This window comes from Ictidomys tridecemlineatus, chromosome 6 (genome assembly GCF_052094955.1).
Source record: "Ictidomys tridecemlineatus isolate mIctTri1 chromosome 6, mIctTri1.hap1, whole genome shotgun sequence".
Classification (NCBI taxonomy): domain Eukaryota; kingdom Metazoa; phylum Chordata; class Mammalia; order Rodentia; family Sciuridae; genus Ictidomys; species Ictidomys tridecemlineatus.
The window spans coordinates 156,819,501-156,834,289 of record NC_135482.1 but is presented as its reverse complement, the minus strand read 5'-3'; the positions used below and the strand labels follow the sequence as shown (position 1 = coordinate 156,834,289).

General features: G+C 38.7%; 1 long non-coding RNA gene across 1 annotated transcript; it reads right to left on the bottom strand.

The window, feature by feature from the left end:
- Positions 1-1,994: 1,994 nt before the first annotated feature.
- Positions 1,995-10,248, bottom strand: LOC120888674 (uncharacterized). Its single transcript, XR_005732369.2, has 2 exons — positions 10,140-10,248; positions 1,995-3,088 (listed from the first exon to the last, which is right to left on the bottom strand). It is a non-coding gene; the product is annotated as an uncharacterized LOC120888674 (long non-coding RNA).
- Positions 10,249-14,789: the final 4,541 nt, after the last annotated feature.

Genomic DNA, 14,789 nt, shown 5'->3' with positions numbered 1-14,789 from the left:
AAAAATACTAGAATGGTATTATGTAGAAACTTCATGGTTGGGGAATTTTGAGCTAATTTTCTGTGGGTTGGAGGCCAACCATATTGCAAATCTATTGTCTGTTTTCTATTGCTATAATGAAATACTCAAGACTGAAAACTTTAAAAAGAAAAAAGATTTATTTAGCTCATTGTTTCAGATTCTGAAACACCAAATAGCATTATACTGACATTGGTGGGGACTCACCTGATTGTATCACAACATAGTAGGCTCCCACTTAGTGAGAAGAAAAGCTGGGTTTTAAATTAGGGCTCCCAGATGGCATCATGGCAGGAACATGTATTAGAGGGAGTGCTCACATGTCAAGACAGGAAGTGCAAGAGTCATTCAGGGGTTGGGTTCATTCTTTTACAACCATCCTTTCATGAGAACTAACCAGAATCCTAAGAGAAGTGTGTCGATTCCTTCCAGGGACAATGTCCCCATTGACTTCCTACTAGGTTCCACTTCTAGGCTCCACAACCACCTCCCAACAGTACCACTCTGAGCACCAGGCTCCTGACACATGAGCTCTTGGAGGACAGACACACTTAAACCATGTCCAAGCATGGGGAGTTCTTGGAAGTGTTTTTCATGTAAAGTAAAATGACTAAAGTAAAACATTGAAAATGTGCTACTTTTGAAGCTTACATATTTATTATTAAAACTCAACAGTAACCTCAACAACTGTTTAGAACTTAGACCAAAAAAAGCTTTAGGGAAGGACACTGCACCCTCTGTTACCATGGTGGAGTGGACTGTTCCAATCACCTGTATTTGATAAACCACTGCCAGTCCTCATCAGTAGTTGTGGCTTTCTGGGACCCGACAATAACATCACCCAGTCAGAGTCCAGTCTGACTGGAAGAATCTTTGAGAACTTCATGTTATTTAATAAGTGTTGTTGATTGCCTCTCGCAGACCAGGCTCCATTCTAGGTGCTAGCCATTTGAAGTGAAATGATCATTGACCTCCAGGACTTTTGATGATGTTCATTGACATTATGAGAGCAAGCAAAGATGTTTCCATCAGGTCAAAGTTACAGACTTGCTTAACTGTTTCAGAGGTCTTCTCTTTTGTTCATCTTTCTCAGTGTCCTCTCAGGTAAGCATCTTTCTTCCAGTTCCAGAACATGCCACATTCCTCATAAGCTTCAAGTGGGAGGCTCATGGGGTGAAGGAGCATTAACATCTCAGAAAGGAGAGCCATCAAGTGAGACCTCCTGTATCAACTGTACCAGTTTATTCTTAAGGGCCTGTGACATTCACCTGCCCGTTGGCTTGTAAAATGCTTCTGAGATTTTTGATGCCGGGTTGAAGTTCTGAATTCTAAGTGGCCTTCTTAATATTCTGCATCACTAGCTAAGGCTGACCCAGCAAATATCTGTGCCCGTGAAAAAAACAATGGTCTGGGATAAAAGTGTATGTAAGCAGTTGAAGGGATGAAAGGCCCACGGTGGACATAGTGGGAAGGAAAGCTGGGTTAAGCTAGGGCTCCCACAAACCACTGTCCTTAAGAGGGTTACCCTAGAGCTCACCCCAATTTTATTTGAGATATTTTCTTCTTTTAAGGCTACTGAACAATTCTTCACTTAAAATTACTTAGAGTATAGAGTCAGGACCCAGATTTGCTGAGAAATTTCTCTATAATTAACTGACCCCAGAGAAGCCAAGACTTCTGATCACGGTGGTGGGCCAACCACGCCCCTCGTCCCTTCCAGGGAAAAGTCAGAAACAGTGGTGTGGGTTCTCAGAATCTTTTGACAACTTCAATATCTTTTATGCTAATGATTATGGAGAGAATGTAATGATCATTAATGAGTTTTTCCCCCCTGATAATATTGCAACATCTTTCTTTCAGATCAATATAACACATCCCTTGTCAAATAAGTTTATTTTCTGTTTCAACCGATTCCTTCATGCACATGACAAAGTCATTGGCTGATTTCAACAGTAAAGAATTTTTAAAAGCGAAGATGAGGAAGAGACATTTTTTATTTGCAAATACTGGTGACTAGTTTTTAACACACAAAATTGTGGGTGATGAAAATAGCTATCAAATATAATATAATACAATCTCAGTTGTGCAATGATCTGACTCACTGTTATCTCATTTTTTGCTCATTTGCATGGTCTTGTGTGCTTTGTATACAACCTCTGAGACCATGGGAAGGTTGGACTTGGATTAGTTGTTTGGGGCTGTTTCATGTTTTGCTTAGAGTCTTTGTTCAACTGCCAGGGGAAGATGTGTGCATGGATTCTCTTCCCTGTGTCAAGACCAATTGCAGCTGTGTAGAATCAGCCTAGCGGTTGATAAGTGCAAGTTTCAAGATGACACAAAGTGATTGAACCCAGCAAGAACCAGAAACTTTGGGACCAACTCAAATGTTATTGTCTGATGGAGAAGAGGACAAGGAGGAGATGGACACACCAGTTGTCACTACGGTGATACAGCTCTAGAAGCCCCACCTGATCCCTCTTCACTCTGTGCTGGTTCGTGTTTTTCAGTGTGTGTAGTACAGGGCTTGCAGAGAATGGTCACGCAGAGACAGGATGCTTGGTACCTACTAACCACTTGTATCTTTCACTGTTTGGGGGATTTCTCTGGGAGGCTCAAATTCCAAGGAAGTTTTTATTTTGAAAGTTTTGAAAATCATCTTATTCTATAGACTGAACATGGAAAAGCTTGCCCTCAGTTCTATTGCTTTTAAAACCTTTCAACTTGTTCTTGTTGGTAAAAAAAAAAATTCTGTGAATGAGATTAGATCCAAATCTGAGGTTTGTATTAGAAGTTATTTTTTTTTAATTCATTGTCATTCAACAACAGTGCACCCAACACCCACCAGATGCCAGAGACGCATGGGCAAACTGCCTATGTAGAGACTGTACAGACTTCCAGTTCCTGAGGGCTCAGGGCCCTGTGCTTTGGACCCTGGGTAGAACCACAAACTTGGGTCTTGCCGATAGACATTTTCTTGTCACAGCTGAAGACTTCCTTTGAGGATCTCCCTTGATTGAGCTCTCTTGGTGGAATCTCTAAGTACTGCAGGCTTCCTGCTGAGTGATATAGCCTGGGAAAGAGAAAGAGAGAAACTTCAAAGCCTACGTTTTACAAAACAAAACTGCAAATATTTAGGTGAGTGTACAAGAGTTCCACTTTTATGGCTAGCATTCCCTGATTATATTACCTTTGAAGTCAGAAAGTATAGTTTTCTGCTTTTGCATTTTTTCACTCAATAAATTAACAAATATTTTGTCATTGATTAGCATGTCAAATCATTTGGAAAGGGACTAGAGTCATGAAGAATCTTCACATGAATAACTTGTCTTTGATATCAAAACTTTCTTCAACTCAGCAAAAGAAATATTTGATCTCTCTCAGTGTTTCTCAAAAGTGCAATCTGCAGACAACCTGCTTGAGAATCACCTCACTGAAACCACGTGCTTTATAAAACTGCTTATTAAAAGGCAGACTTCTGACTGTGTTCCAAAGACCTTCTAAATCAAAAACTCAGAGGGCCAGGCCTGGACATTGGCATTTTAATAAAGTGACAGATGGATTTTATGTGCACTAAATATTGAATGCTTCTGCTTCTGGATTTTTTGTTTTTTTGTATTCTATGCATTTTTTTTCTGAAAACAAAGCTATCAGATGACAACTCTGAATTGTCAACTGGCTTTCAGATAATCACGGGGGCCTGCCCAAATCCTGGCCTCTCTAGTTCCTAGATTCATGACCCTGGTCAAGTTATTTAACTTATCCATGTTTCAGTTTTCTCTTCTGTAAAATGCAGGCTACAAAGACAACCACCACATAGGGTGTTTGAGTTTTAAACAAGACAAAACATGCTAAGTTGTTAGAAATTGTCTGCCACTTAGGAAGTCCTTAATGAAAGATGACTCTTATCATTGTTATTTTTTAGTAAAATGTTTGCAAAAATGATGTTTTCTGTTTGTAGAAATATACAACAATAATTTAAGGTAGCTATGCTAAAGCCAAGTGGATGGGATTTTTTTAAAATGCTCTATAAGAATTAGGAAAAGAATATAATAGAGAAGGCAGGAAATTGAAAATATTTTCTATAAGAAAAAAGAAAACAATAATAATGACGCCTTTCACTTGATTGGTGCTTCAGACATGTCTTTCACAACCCTGAATTCATCTGTGGTTTATATGATCTGAAGGAGTTGCTAGAAGAGGAGAGAGAGCAGAGCATGGGAGGTGGGGGAATGCATGGCTTTTGGAGGTGACCGCTCTGACAGGAAGTCCTCACTGACATTTTCAATCCATGTGGTCTTTGTCATTTATAAATCTGCCTGAGCTTATGTTTTCCACAACTGTTAAGTGGGGAGAGAATGAAATGCTATATGTAAATCTCAGCACAATGTTCGAACATGATAAATATTCAAGGAACGTAGCCATTATTGTAAGTAAACCAAACCTCTGCATTTGCAGAGAGTGTAAGGAGTGGACCCGTGGTTTGAACCCGTGACTGGTTTTCTAAGCCCAGTGCCCTTGATCTACCAGATCAAATTCCTGTAAATCTCAGAGAGTTGTTCACATTTTATAAGAATCCATACTCTGATTTCTTTAAGCCCTCTTAACTTACCCATAAAACTTTGCTCTTTACCATCGGAGATAATGATTTTTAAACTTGGCTAGCCAACCGTGTTGATAAAATAGTCTGGCAGAGGCTATTCTACCTGAATTATTTATCTAGAAAATGACTTCGGGCTGCAGCACTTCCCTTCCTGAGGTGCCTGTTTCAGGTCAGCTAGTTAAACTCGCCCAGCCACTGCTAGTGCCAAAGGCTATGGAGGTAGAGGGTCTGCAGGGCCTCCCACTGGGCCTGAAGTGGTAAATCCTCATGATGCTGTAAAAGGAGGGCTGTTGCCCTCAGGTCAGTTCCTGCCAGAGCATAGCAGGTGAGTGTGATGAGTCTCTACAGAATTGAAAGTATGATGCATTCAAAGCTAACTTCCCCAGGAATAAGAAGCTTTTCTTGCTAAACATAGATATTTTTAATGAACAACAAATGGAAAAGAATAAGTGGACCATATTTCCCTCCTTAGTTTGTTTATACAATCTTCCACCGGCCTGTGTAATGATGAAAATGGGAAGTTAACAATTCCAGGTAAGTAGGTCATGATTTTTTGCTGAAGGAGATCTAAGGATTTTCAAGCTCTTAGGATCTGATTGATCCTTATTGAGGAAAATGGGTTGTGAGAATCTACACAGGGCTGGAAGGATGCTAGGCTTTAGGGTGGATGCAACTTTCAGTGGAAAGTTCCCAGGAAGCAAGAGCAATAGACAGATGAACAGATGAGTGATAGGGCAAGAGGTCAACATCTGTAATAAAAAGGAGCTATGAAAACAGAGGAGAGCAAGCTGCCTGTGGCAATCATGGCCAATATCCTAAATGAAATAACCCTAGTCTTAAGGGTGAGGAGGAGTCTCTGAAGGGCTAGAATATTGGTTCTCAAAGGGTATGGTTAACACCTGGGCATCCCACAGAAATGCAAATCCTCAGGGCTGAGGATATAGCTCAGTGATAAGGTACTTGCCTACCATCTCAGATGTCTGGGGTTAATTCTTAGCACCACTTGGGGGTCCGTGGGTAATGCAAATTCTCAGGCCCCGCCCTGCTGAATCAGAGACTCTATTGCTGAGGCCCAGCACTCTGTTTTTACAAACCCTCCAGGTGATTTCTTATTCATCCACACTAAAATATGAGAACTGCTAAAATTTGAAAACTGTTATACTAGAAGGAAAAGAAAGGCTAATTCTAGACAGAGGGATAAAGTGGCGCAATTTCTCCTATGGGGCATGAAATATCTGGATATGTAGGGAATCAGACTTTTTTTTTTAAGTTCAAAGGGAGCATAGACTCTGATTTCATAATTGTAGAATTATGTAAGGGAAGATGATGGAAGCATTTTATCCCATGTAAGGTTTAAAGATTAGGTTTCATATGAGAAGTCATTAAAATTCTTTATTGGAGGCTGTGATACTCAACAGGGATGATTTTGACTCCCAATACACATTTGGAGAAATTTTTGATCATCTCAGTTGGGGTGAGGGGAAAGGGTGCTACTGGCCTTAGGGGTAGAGGCCAGGCGTGCTGCTCAGCATCCTGCAAAGCATAGGCAGTTCTACTCCTTTGCAAAAAATAATTCTTTAACTCAAAATGTCATCCTTTACACTGATCAGATTTTCATTTAAAAAAGATCACTTTATTCTTGCTATAGACAGTAAGCTTGAGGGAAGATAGATGGTTGGTTAGGCTATCATCCATCAAAAAGCTACCATCATAAAAAGGGCCATGTCTTCAATAGCTATTATGTATTAGGCGCGTATTCTATGCCATACTAAGCATTTTGAATCCATCAACCCAAGTTATAACAATCCAATGAAATGGTCAATTTATTGTGCTCATTTTATAGGTAGGGAAACTGAGACAGTGGCATCAATGTTCTAGAAAAATCAAGGTAAAATAAGCTCATCCTAGGTGAAAAAAATTAAAAGCAATGATAGAATTTTAAAAACTAGTTGAACTCCAGGTAACTTTATATATTTTATATATAATTCTTATATAATTTTTTTAAAATTTATAATTTTATATATAATATATAATTATATAATATACATACTTTGTATATAATATATAATTATTTATGATATATAATAATCTTATATAATATATAATATATGTAACTATACAATAAAAACTATATATACACATATGTCCATGTGTACATAGATACATATGTGCAGGTATATATATTTATATAACAGTAGGATAAGATGACTTTTACCTGTTAGAAATTTTGTGCAGAATTGAAATATACTAGGCAGTTTAATTTTATTTTTTTGAGGTCTAGAGACCTTAAACGTGATATTGAAAATAAACTCAGAGTAAAAGTAGCAAAGCCAAGTGCCTCACTTTAGTCTTACAGTTTCTGAATTAGATAGTTTAAAAGGTAACATATTTGAAGAAGAGAAAGGATTCCATTCCTGCACAACTAATTAAGCTTCTCAAATGATTTCGAACAAGATGATATGAAAATTGCAAGCCAATTTGAAGAGTAAAGCTCCAAAAGTACAATGGGAATTTTCATCATATGAGAAAATCCTTAAAGTTACAGTTTTATTTTACAAAGAAAAAGAAAGTCTATTTCTTTTCCTTAGTAAAATTCCAAACATCCTAAACCAGGAGTAATGTTATATATATATATATAAACACACACACACACACACACACACACATATATATGTATATATATACATATATATATTTAATTAACATTAAATTTTAAATTTTAAAAATTTAAATTATATTTAAATACATTTTAATAGAATTAAAATTAAATATAATTTAAATTAATTAAAACACATTTTAAATGAGAGGTTAACATTCCTCATATTTCAACCCCTCGCCTATCCTTCCTTGAGGGAATGGAAGGGAGTGGCAATAACAACTTTGACCCAAAGGGGCTGAGGGTGCACTAACAGGAAGCCACCATGTTGCCAATTAGTAAGTTTTCCACACTGGTGGGTGTCATCTATGAAGAGGTTACAGTTTACCAGAACTCCTGCAATTGAACAGGTTTAAGATTAGGTCATATGAGTGCTTATTCTTCACTCAGATGTCTTATCGCACTTACCTTGGATCAAACATTCATTTTTTTTTGGTACCTAGGATTGACCTCAGGGGCATTCAACCACTGAGCCACATCCCCAGCCCTATTGTATATTTTATTTAGAGACAGGGTCTCACTGAATTGCTTAGCACCTCACTTTTGCTGAGGCTGGCTTTGAACTTGCAATCCTCTTGCGTCAACCTCCTGAGCCTTTGAGATTACAGGCATGCCCTGATTCAAACATTCTTCCTAAGGCTGGATAAACAGATATTAGAAAAAAGTCATACAGCCTCCAAGAGAGACAGACAAGCTCTTTCCATCTGTGAATAGACTGTGGTACTTTCAATAATGAAGTAACAGAAGCAGAGGGAGGGACTCAAATGCAAGGAATTTGTGCAACGCCCCTAGACTTTTGTCATCTTTTCCTGTTTTCTCCCATTCCTTGTTCGGTAGGTCCAAGAAAAAAACAAAGCATAGCCTAAAATTTCACTCTGTGCAACCAATTTGGGTGATGTACCTAAGTAAACAAGTCAATAAGTAAATGTTATTTGCTCCAGGAATAAGAATATTTTCTCACATTTCCAAGTAATTAGACCTCACCAGGCTACTTAGTTCTGCCTCTTGTCCTATTTCACTCCTCATCCTGGAAGACACAATTCAGAGCCCTTATCTTTCGGCTTCACTGTGCTTGGAACAGGTGGCTTGTAGAGCTCTTACCATGTGTATAGTAGTTATTTCTAGAAACATTTTAAATAATTTTATCATCTTATCTGATTCTGAAAGCAATATATATATATATACCTTATTTTGGAAAGTTTGAAAAAGTTTTAAATTAGAGAAGAAATTAAGATTTCCTATAGCTAACTGTTGTTGGTATCTGGTTTCCTTTTGTTTATTTTTTTTCCTTGTACATTGTTTAATTTGAGAAAGAGGTGATCACAATATCTATATGTTGTGAACCTTCTGTGGTCCGAAATATTCCTTAAAATATGATTTTTTGTAGCAGTGTAGCATATCATTACATCATTCTCCACTGCTTGCACATTTATATCTGCAATTTCATAGCACTGTTACTATAAAATAAAATATTAAACTTAGTCATGTTTCTTTCCACTTGCCTGACAAAGATACAGAATGAAGGAGTTGTACCTGCTCTAAGTCTTCTTTCCATTTGATTTAGAGCCTTGAATCTGAGGTTTATATAATAATAAAAAAATTAATCTTGGAAAAGTAGGTATTACTGGAACAGAATATCCAAGGCAAAGTGCAGAAATGCTGAGCATTTTCCACTCTGTACATTCCTTTGCACTCACTAGGAGTACAAACTACAGGAAGTAAGATCACAACAAATCACATAGAGTAACAGATGCTCTGAGCATATTATACTATTATCAACACCTGTATGACAGGCTAACAGAAGAAATCTAATAGATAATCAGGTGGCCTTTAGAACTGGACAGACTTGAGTTTCTCCACTTCTGTCATCCCCTGTCCCCTCATCATTTTCTTCTTTTATTTGGCAGGGGAAGAGGCATGTACCCGGGATTGAACTCAGGTGCACTTGACCACTGAGCCACATCCCCAGTCCTATTTTGTATTTTATTTAGAGACAGGGTCTCACTGAGTTGCTTAGGGCCTCGATTTTGCTGAGGCTGGCTTTGAACTCATGATCTTCTTGCCTCTGCCTCTAGAGCCACTGGGATTACTAGCACGTGCCACTGAGCCTGGCCCCTCATCTCATGATGGTGCTTATAATGCACACCTCATCAGCTGCTTCACTGAGATAACACACATAGAATGATCTCACTTGCTAACAGTTTCTTCTCTCTCTACCCTACATTAGTGAATGCTTGTGTGCATACATATAGCTACACGCACATGTGCACACACACACACACACACACACACACACACTTAATGTCTTTTAAAATGTGTGAAAATTCTGATCAGTCTGAGTTTCTGGATCTTAAAGCTCAGATCTTGCAGAAGAGAAATTAGAGAAAGATCCATCAGCATATCTGTGTATTATTTCCATGGTATAAATTATAAATTAAGCTATGAATATATTTTACTTAATACTACTTTCCTTTGATGAGCAGTCCAGAAACCATACCAGTCAAGATTCACTGTATTAATATTTTCTGTGATTGAAACCTACGCTCTAACCTGCACTCAAATCATCTCAATATCCCTCCTCCCATTTTTCAAGCTCTGCAAAGAATAAATATTCTCCAAAGCAGGAAAGATTTCTTCTGTCCTCAAATAGCATAAGGAAATGACTGATGATCTTTCTTGTGACAGCAGTTCATGTATATTTTACTCAGGCTATTGCTGAAGAAATCTACCTTACCTACTCTACTTAAGTGGTTTATATCCTGATAAAATTTGATTAAAAAATCTTGTGGAATTTAGGGAGGAAAAAAATCTACAGAATAATTTAAATCTAAAACAAAATGACAGATTTGCTTAAAAATAACCTACCTTGTGTTGTAGTTCCCTTCTTTTTAAAAGCTGCCATTCATGTAGTTTTCTTGCAAGTCTCTCTACTCACGAAGTGGTGGTAGAGATTTGGTCTGTGGATAAACTGATATCCAAGCAACATCACATGATGGAATAAAGAACTAGAAAAGCTTGGCTGCTTGCCTTTTCCTGCTTCTGGATGACATTTAAATATGCAGTTAATTTTTTTTTCTTCCAAGTTTTTTTGTCTAATTAAGGGTCAACTTCTCAAACTACCATATCTGCATTATATGCAGACAAGGGGAGAAAAGTATGTGGACTCAGATGCTGAGTATTAAAGGTCAAGGAGTCTATCAGCACCATAGGCCATTTTGTGACTGGTTTCCAAATTGTGAATCAGTAACCCCTATTTCCATTGCTCAGATTGATGAAGGAATAACTCCTCAATGTAGAAGAAGTATGTGCATAATTTGACTGTGGTAACTTATGGAATTATCCATAGTTTAGATATAATGCTCCTTTTTCATTTTGGGTGGGGGGCAGTGGGTAAGAGTTTCTCTGCATTTGATCTTGGTTAGAAGCTACATATGAAGATAATGAACATATGGCACAAGACTTTTCCCACACTGACCTTGTTTTTTCCCTCTGTAATCGCATTTTTGCTACAGACTTTAGAAAAGTCTTTTCTTTCTCAAGGATTCTCCTTCTGAATACCAGCTTATCTGCAAAGAAGAGTTCCTAGAGAAAACAGAAGCAGAAACCCCAAAGGAAAACCACAAATTTAAAATTCTTAAGAGCCTAATGGGGGAAAAAAAGTACAGGGAGATAACAGTGGTGAATTATGTGTCTTAAAAAAGAAAGAGATCAACAAACAAAAGGTTTGCAATTTTTGTCAATAATTTGAATGCAGACCTTCTGGGAAATAAACATAGCACAGACAAGAGTTTAAATGCCAGCAAATTCCAAAAAAAAAAAAAAAAAACTGGACTCAAGAGTTTCCAGGTTTATCTCTACTAAGAGATAAAGAAGAATTGTAGGTGGAGTTGATATTATTAATTGAGTCTTCCTTGAATGTTTCTCAAGGTATGGTGCCTTCTAAGGTACACCTTATCAGCTGATGTTGCACACTCATGCTGATTTATAACCACATTTTTTAGTTTCTGCCCAATCAGGAAAACAGTAACAAATCTAGGGATTTGGTAAGCAGGGTGTTTATTATATGTTATTGGCAATCCATTGTAGAAATAATGGAATTGCTGATAGGTATAAAATGAGGAAAATTAGTTTATCCAAGAACTGGTTATTACACTAAACTACTATCACACCTAGAGCTGAAAGACCAAAAAAAAAAAAAGTTTTTTCTAGAACCCATGAATCTGCATTCACCAGATACCCTAGCTTCTATGTTCTCAAACAGCTGAGTTTAATGTTATTGTCACCACTATTCCTGTCCTTGCTGCTGCTGACACTGATGTGGCTTCTGCTTTTGTATCTAACACAGATAGATGTAAGCAGAAGCATTAAAAAAAATGGCTGCTTTCTTCCAACTGTCCATCTTGTGTCTCCCATTGAATGCCAACAGGCAAGAGGTTCTGGAAAATGCATTTTGCAGTCTCAAACTACTGTGGTGAAGAAAAGGATGTAGAAGGATAAGCATGAAAAAGAGATAATGGATACTAACACATCAACAAAAATTGAAGAAGTACCTCTGGGTGTGAACTATCTGTTGGTGCAGCGACTTGTGGTAGTGTTGGGGTATTTTTGCTGATGATGTCATCGGTGGTACAATTTTCCCAAAAGGAGCCGTCAATTGGCTTGGTATATCTTCCTCCCTTCTGCTTGTCATGATCTTTCAGCTAAAATTTGGGAGCCAACAGAGGTGAGGCAAAGAATCCCCCCCCCCTCTGGCTGGGCACAATTCAGGAACCACTTGTCAAAAGAAACTAACTTTATTTTTAGAACTACAAACGCCAAACAAAACAGCTCCTCAGGAAAAAACCCTCAGAGCCCAACGGCTTCCACAAGCCTCTCACCCACACAAGCCTCACCACCTCCCACAATCCTCCTGCTCTTGAGGCCGATTGGCTGGGTCGTGTGGGCGGAGCCAAAGAAGTCCCCCAATGAGCAGCTCCGTGGTCTGAAAGGGCAGGGAAACAGCCCAATGAGCAGCTCCGTGGAGGAGCCAATCAGCTAGATGTTGCTGGGGCCGCTGTGAGCCAATCATCAGCCGGCAGCTGGAAGTTTGCTGGCAGCTGGAAGTTTGCTGGCAGCTGGAAGTTTGCTGGGGCCCCTTTGGCTGTGGCTCTCAATATCTGGGATTTCTGAAGGAGGCTAAAGGACTTGGAAATATAGTCAGCTAGATCACTATAGTTTGGAATTTTATAAGAAAAAAATGAAATGACAGACTGGCCATAGCTATATAGATGATATCAAAGAATGAGACATGAATTTTTTTAGACAATAACTTAAGATTTTAAGAATGACGAATAGTGTATAGCCCCAGTTTTAGATAAAAACAAAACAAAAAGAACACTATTTCTCCAAAGACTATCTTGAGAAAAGGGATTAAAACTGACAACAACAAAATGAAGACAAACCTCCAAATCTAATTATGAAGATTACCAGTAGAAGAGCTATGTTAACCCAAAATTCCCACTGAGAAATCTTGAAATAAAACGGTTTATTGAGTCATTACAGATGTTAGTCATGAAAGAAAAGACTGATCCTGGGACAAGTTCCTATAGTCTCCAGGAGCATACCTAGGTAGCAATTGGAAAAAAATGTTTACTGGATCTAAAAAGTCAGAATATTTTATAATGAAAAATTGAGGAAGATAGGCAGTTGTTTATGTTGAAGCTACATTGGCTAGAGATAAGATGGGTGGGATTACAGGAAGCAAGGAAAGCTTTGGGGTAGGAGAAACAAATGTTGCCTCAGATTTGCTGGGAGCTACCAGCAGGACACAGTGGCACCTACTGGGTGGTGATAGGTTTTGAATTAAGGTTTCATCACACAAACAGGAATGTGAAATGGTTTTTTGTTTGTTTTGGCCTGTTGCTTATTACTAACTAACTTCTCCCATCTGTTCTTTCTTCCATCCTCTGTTCTTTTGTAAGTAAATAGAAAGCATCAGACACATACTTTTCCATGGTTAAAACATTGGTATGGCAATGCGACATTGATATGGTTTAGATATGAAGTGCCCCCCAAATGCTTATGTGTGAGGTAATGCAAGAAAATTCAGAGGTAGAGTGATTGGATTATGAGAGCCTTAACCTAATCAGTGTGTTAATCCACTTGAATGGAGTCACTGAGTGGTAACAGTATGCAGGTAGAGTGTGACTGGAGGAAGGAGGTCCTTGGGGGGGTGCCTTTGGGGGTATATATTTTGTCAATGGTCAGTCTCTCTTTTTGCTTCTTGATTATGATGTCCTGAGATGCTTTCCTCTGTCACACCCTTCCCCATCATGTTCTACCTCACCTTGGGCCCATAGCAATAGAGCCAGCCATCTATGGACTGAGACCTCTGAAACCATAAGTGCCAAATTAACTTTTCCTTTTCTAAAGTTGGTCTTGTCTGCCGCAGTCTTGGCTGGGCACAGAATCATGAGCCACTCACAGCTTTGTAGATTCAAACAGCAATTCTTTATTCCCGAACTCACACTGGCCTCTACACATGTTCTGGGGAAATCCAAGTTCTGCCACCCCATACACGTACTCCACCAGGCTTTTCCCAAATACTTTCTGAATCCCACGAGAACTCAACGGGAACTCAGGCAGCAGGAACGCCCTATTCCCAGCAGGAATAACCTTAAACCTGGAACTTCCCTAAACCCAGATTGTCTTAAACTGGGAACGCCCTAAACTTGTCTTAAACCGGAAACCCCTTAAACCCAAGGAGCGGGATACTTCCTAAAACCTGCAGGATACACCCTAAACCTGGATCCACCCTGGTCCTTGAGCAGGGTCACCTTTCTCAAACACACATGCAATGTCACAGCGAATTTCCAAGGCAAGTGCATTTAACATGGGGTACGCTGGCAAGGAAATTTTGATGCGTCATTCCTACTTGGCAATGGCCCTCAGCACTTGTCAAGTCATTTGGTCACAGCAGCAAAAAGTTGACTAAAACAGACATAATGCCTAAAGTATTGGTATCCCTCCATACCCATGCTTAGCACATGGGTAAAAATGTGTTTTCCTGGAAGAACAGAGCAAACGAGACTTGTCTAGCAATAGTAAGGGTGGAAGAAAGACCTGTGATTGGAATCCAAGATGAGGTTTAATCCTAATTCATATAACACGGACTGTTAGAGTAAGAGGCAGAGTGTCCTTAGATATTATGGATATAAGTGACTCCCTGAAAAAAAGATATTCAGTTTCTACTCAATCAGGAAACTAGTAACATATCTAGATGTTCAGTAAGCAAAGCATTTATTATGAGCCCACCATTATAGAAATATTGGAATTGGCTATGGGAGTAAAATGATAAAGCTTAGGTTATCCAAGGACTGGCTATTACATTAAACTACTATTATACCTACAGCTGGAAGACAAGTAATAAAATGGCTTTTCCCAGAGCCCATGAACCTATACTCAGGAAAGATGGTGGAATGAGATGGACATCATTACCCTAGGTACATGTATGACTGCACATGTGGTGTGACGCTC